At 41.4% G+C, this 6,000-nt stretch overlaps 1 pseudogene; it reads right to left on the reverse strand.

Moving 5' to 3' along the window:
- Nucleotides 700–1,604, reverse strand: Gm5278 (predicted pseudogene 5278; annotated as a pseudogene).

Raw genomic sequence — 6,000 nt, forward strand, 5'->3', positions numbered from 1 at the left:
GGCACTGGGAACAAAGCATCAAACAAACATAGAGTCTGATTTCACAGAGCCTGCATTTTATTGAACTCAGTTCCTTCATAAGTTAATAAATAGATGGTTGAAACCATTGTTCTCTTCTGTAATGACAAGTGTTTAAAAGGACCAGAGAGTCATATAATCCTGTTTTAAAGGAAGACCAAGTCTCCACTGTAGGCAGCTGTCTTTATTTCAAAATGGATTTTACTTGATCCCACACACTTTCCTCACGCTACCTGGAATGTCTCCATACCTCTTGTTGTGCCTAAAATCTATTATAAGCCTCCTCTCTTCACTGAAGCCTTCCCAGGGTACTTCCCTCAGTAGCAGTCTTTCTGTCTCTAACCTGTAGAGTGCTTGTAGACTATATCTGGTCTTCATGCCTCTCCTAGTCCCTGAAGGCATAGGATCACATCTTTTCCAGGGCTTAGCCTCTCCTTCTGATTTTTGGTAAGCTGGGTAGCAAACCATTGCGGAATTCATGGAATATATGGAGATACAGTCTTCTAGAGCTTGTATTAAAGGACTTTCAAGATGCTTTACATCTTGAAAGGCCTAACGGCCAAACTCTATAAGCTAACTGAAAAATGCTGACTCTGAGAGAAAAGATTATACTAATATCAGAAAAATCAGTTTGCTCTCCTGTGAGAAGCATTGTAACTTCCACCTTTTTTTTTTTTTTTCCTGTCACAAAAAAAGCTTTATTTTAACTTGGTCCAAAACTTGAGAGAGGCTCCAGAGCGGTTACAAAGCTGCGGCTTGAGAGGTTCATTCAGATGGAGGTCTTGAGGCAAGTTGGTGCAGAACAGAGTGGAGAGCCCCTTGGAAGGCACAGAGGCCTCCTAGTCGTGCTTGAGAGTGAGGCGCTCAAAGAGATACTCCGTCAGAGATGCCTGGGGCACGCCAGTCTGTGCTTGTTGTGGCCCTGCCACCCTACGGAGGTTGGTCAGATGGTTGCCCATCTTCTTGATGAGCTTCACCTCCTTATCCAGGAAGTGGCTTTCCAAGAAGTAGCAGAGATGAGGGTCTGCGCGGGCAGAACCCAGGGCATGCAGATCCAAGAGTGCCTGGTTCAGGTTCTTCTCCAGGGCCAAGGCAGCTTCCATGGCCTCCTGGGTTTTACCCCATTCATCTTGAGCTGGCTTCTTCACATCCTGAAGGAGTGCACGACCCCCACGATCATTCTGCAACTTGAGCAGACACTCGGCCCCCTCGCGCTTCTCCTTGACCAATTCGCGGAAGAAGTGACCTACGCCCTTCAGAGCCGTGTCATCCCGACCAAAAAGGAAGCCCATAGAGAGATAGGTGTAGGAGGCCCGCAGGTGCAAGTTGACCAGGCGGTTCACGGCAGCTTCCACTTCAGTGGAATAATTCTGACGAATCTGAGAGGTCATGGCTGATCTGGAGTATGAGCTAACCGCAAAGATGGTGCAGACTGGTCCTAGGAGCCGAAGGTGAAGGCAGCAGAGGAGATGGTCCCGGAGGCTGTGGGTGGCTGGAAGCTAATAAAGTGGGAGTCCCCGGGTCTGTTTCGTCCAAACACTGTTGAAGCAAGACACAGATCCACATGACCTCCAAGGCGCCGCTCTTCCTCCTTTTTTGTTAACAGATACATGTTGTAATTTACTTCAAAGATCCCAGTTGTGCTGCCAAAAGCATGATTTTATTTTTGCAATTTGTAAGGTACTCTCAGAAGATGCCCTTATAGATGAACCTTTAATGATTCACCCTCTGTCCAGAACTGATGATGAGCCAGCAGGGAGCCAGAGCAAGGTTGGGCTTGGTCAGATACTCAGCAATCAGCATCCATACCATTCTTCACCTGGAGATAAACCTCCAACCACACACCTGACAGACTAGCTGAGTGGCTAATGTGAAATATGCAACCACTCTAGTGAGTTTTTAATTTAATATTTTAATTAAAAAATACTGCTCCAAATTGCTTAGGGAATAACAATGAAGGAAAGTCCCGGGTTTTCACTCAGTAAGTCTCTTTCAGTTTTCAGCAAGTATTTATTAGGCCCTTATTCTATTCTATTCTAAGTAAGGCACAAGGCACTGGACTGTGTTGTACTTCACACTGTATAAGAACTATTTCACAGCATTGGTATTGAATCGGGCATTGACAGTAATCCAGAGAAAAAGCACATGGGAAGATATGCACAGTGTATATGCAAATTCTACCATGCCATCTTCTGTAAAGGACTAAGTGATTTGGGTATCACTGAGATCATGGAACAAATTTCCACAGATGCTGAGATACAACTGAACAGGTTCATCAGTAAAACATGGCCTTCTTTTGGAATTAAGATTTTCTTAAGGTAACCTACCCACTCTAAGTTATCAAGTGCTCTAGGCTTCAGCTAGGCCTGAAATGAAACAGGGGGCTCAATAAATGTGTATGGAACAAAAGAGACTTGCTGTAGGAAAAACCAAGAAATTTGTAGCCTGTCTTTGATCTTCAATAAAGCTTCGTCATGTACTCATTTGAGACAAATGGACAAAGGCGTCTGACTGGTCCTCCAAAGCCCCTTTATCTTTATTCTTTTCTCTCTCTCTCTCTTTCTTTCTTTCTTTCTTTCTTTCTTTCTTTCTTTCTTTCTTTTTTTTCTTTTTTTTTTGGTTTTTGTTTGTTTGTTTGTTTGTTTTTTCGAGACAGTGTTTCTCTGTATAGCCCTGGCTGTCCTGGAACTCACTTTGTAGACCAGGCTGGCCTCGAACTCAGAAATCCCCCAGCCTCTGCCTCCCAAGTGCTGGGATTAAAGGGGTGCGCCACCATGCCCGGCTTTATTCTATTTTCTGACTTAATTTTAGAATAGTCTTAAGGGGGAAATGGGCAAGGGGAATTTAAAAGGATGCAAAAGGAGAAACCAGTAAGAAAGAATGTGCAAGCAGGATAGTCTGGTATGGAACCCAGAGAATCACGGTGAGCCAGCGAACTCTGAAAATTCACTCCGAACCTAGTCTCCTGTTTTCTTTTACTTCCAATATGATTTGAGTCCTGGGTGGGATTCCCAGAACCGAAGCAGAAGATGATAACTCAGTAACCAAGGACATCAAATTACAAATATCTGGGTCTAGAAGAAAGACTGCCAAGCAGAACTGGCATGTGCCTGCTGTGAGCTTTTCCACATTAGACAGACCACAGCCCAAAACATTTATTAGTGTTAAACTTTAGCATTCACCTGCCTTTTTTATCATTAATAAACTTCTCTCAAAAGACACCTGTTCCCTGTCTCACACCCCCAGAAGGGTCATCATTCCATTAAAAATATACCTAAACCTAAAGAGAACATAGAGTGTCACACAGCACCTCAAGGCGCTGCATCTCTTTTTCATACAGCATCTGGGATCTCTATAAAATAGATATCATACAGTCTCTATGGCCTACCCAGATACCTGCTTCCTTCATTCAAGGTATTCATTAAATTATAAAAATTAAATCTATCTGTTCCCATTAGTGGTGAGATTTTTTATTTTGTTTTGTTTTGTTTTTGACAAATCCCAATGCTCTGTAAATTGGAGGAGTCACTCAGTGGACTAGAGCTATCACTATAGAACAGGAAAAAACAAAATGACCTAAAAATCTATGACCAGTTTACTGAGAAAGCCAGGCTCACTCTGCCCCTGTGACGGGAAGGCAGTAGTGTTATCCTTGGGCACCCGTGCCAGTCACCCTGCATGGCATGACGTGAGATGAAAGCGTCTGCTGACTCTTGGAGGTATAATTACCTAAAGGGTGGGGGTGTAATTAAAGTAAGGATAATTTACCTTGAAGAAGATAAAAATTAAGAATATTAATGATCATAATAATTAGCTCTTTTATATCTAAGAATCACAAAATACTTTACAAGCTGTAATTATCACAGCTCCCCTCTGAGGAAGGGATTCATATCTTATAGCTCCTCATTCAACAGAGGGGTGAAGTGGTGGACATGGATGAAGGAAGGGAGGGTGGAGCACTGCTTCCTCCCTCGCCTGCCCTGTAAGCAGCAAAACTCAAATGAGGCCCAGAAGGGCTGAATCCCATTATGGTGAGAGGCCTCATCCACGCTGTCACTCAAAGAGATGATCCATCCTAACATACACAACTCAGCTCTTTCTGACCTGCTGGCCACTTAAACTGTCAAGACGCAATAAAATCGTATCCGTGAGGATTAAGCACACAGTAGAAATAAAGGTACAGAACTGCTTTCAAGGAACTTAAAACCTAATTGAGGAGACAAAACAAGCATCCATTAAATTAGAGACAAATATGAAAATACTAACCAGTATCTGAGGTTACATGATGTTGACGATGCTTCCTATAGAGAGACGTTGTCTCTACATGGAAGGTCATTGCATGTGAAAGCTGAGGCCGGTTTGGGGGAGGAGGTAAAACTTTACTGGAGCATCAAGTAAACTCTATTAGGTTTTTGCCTGGCAGATGGGAGTGCCAGTCACTGAGTAATAGAAAATAGTAGGGAAATTTGAAAGACTTAATACATAAAGAAAAAGACTCCAGAAAAGAAGTGTTCAAGCTTACCAAGAATCTCACTCCTTTTAAGGTCATTTAAAATCATCCTACTCTGGATGTTTTCCCAGACTATCAACATCATGGTTCATATTAAAGTCTTGAGAAGTCTTCTGGCTGATAAGGACACTGGAACCTTCGCCATTTTATCTAACTTTTTACCTTGGAAATTGCCTAGTTGATCTCAAGCAGAGCCTAAGCCTGGTTAAATGCCACAAAATGTCTCAAGTCTATTAAGTTCCTGGATTCTAGCAAAGAAAAAGGTTGGGAATGAGCCCTGGAGTAAGATCAAAAACCAGGAAAATCTAATACTTTCCTTCTTGTATGTTACCACATTAGAGCTTCACCCCAGGAATTCAGCACTGAGAAGGGCTTCAGTTGAATGATGCTAAAATAAATCAATGACATAAATTTTATTTCTGGGTTAGTACAGTAAGATGGCCCATCTGGTAAAGACACTTGTCCCTGAGTGTAATGGCATTACTTTGATCTTCAGGGGCCACATGGTTGAAGACGAGAACCAACTCCCACAAGTTGTCCTCTAACTACTAGACCTGTGCCATGACATGAGCACACACACACACACACACACACACAAATACATAAATGTGATAAAAATTCTTAAAATACATTTAATTTCTTCCTTTTAATTCTTCTGTAATAAAAGGTCCAAGTCCCAATGTCAGTATAGAACTATAAATATGCTCTGAGACCAAATAGTACTCAGGCAGAAATGGAGTAAGGTACTGAGTTCATTTCCCATGCTAGTTGGTAATGTTATTTGACCTCACAAGTGCCTCAGTTTCCAGTCTTAAAACAAAAAGACAAGGGCCAGTGAGATGTTCTGTCGGTAAAGGTACTTGCTACCAAGCCCAAACGCCTGAATTCGATCCTTGGGATCCACATGATAGAAGAAGAAAACTGACTCCCATAAGTTGTCTTCTGAACTTCACACTCATGCCCCTACACACAAGCAAATAAATGTAATTTTAAATATAAATAAAAATGTTTTCCACATTATAAAAACAACATTATCTTTTATGAACCATGAATACACACTATTAGTCTCAAGTATTTCTACTTAGTTTTAAATAAAGAGATACTGGACCAATTTGTTAGAAGTTAATTTTCAACATTTTCTGGCCTTTCCAAATCTTTTAATGAAACAATAAGACAATTTAAAATGTTTTTGTACAAAATTCACATTAGAGACTGATACTGAAATTTGTTTTTCATTTTTGCTATTGTTAAAAAAAAAAGTCTTACTACATACCTCTAGATGACCTGGAATTCACTCTATAAACAAGGCTGGCCTTGAACTCACAGACATCTGTTGGCCTCTGCCTCCCTAGTGCTTGTGTTAAAGGCATGTAACACCAAACATAACAGTTCTTGTTTATTTCTATATTCTTTTGAAAATTCTGTGTTTATTTGCCTGCATATTTGTACATGTGTAGTATGCATGCCTGTAG

The sequence above is a fragment of the Mus musculus genome, chromosome 3 (genome assembly GCF_000001635.26).
Source record: "Mus musculus strain C57BL/6J chromosome 3, GRCm38.p6 C57BL/6J".
Taxonomy (NCBI): Eukaryota; Metazoa; Chordata; class Mammalia; order Rodentia; family Muridae; genus Mus; species Mus musculus.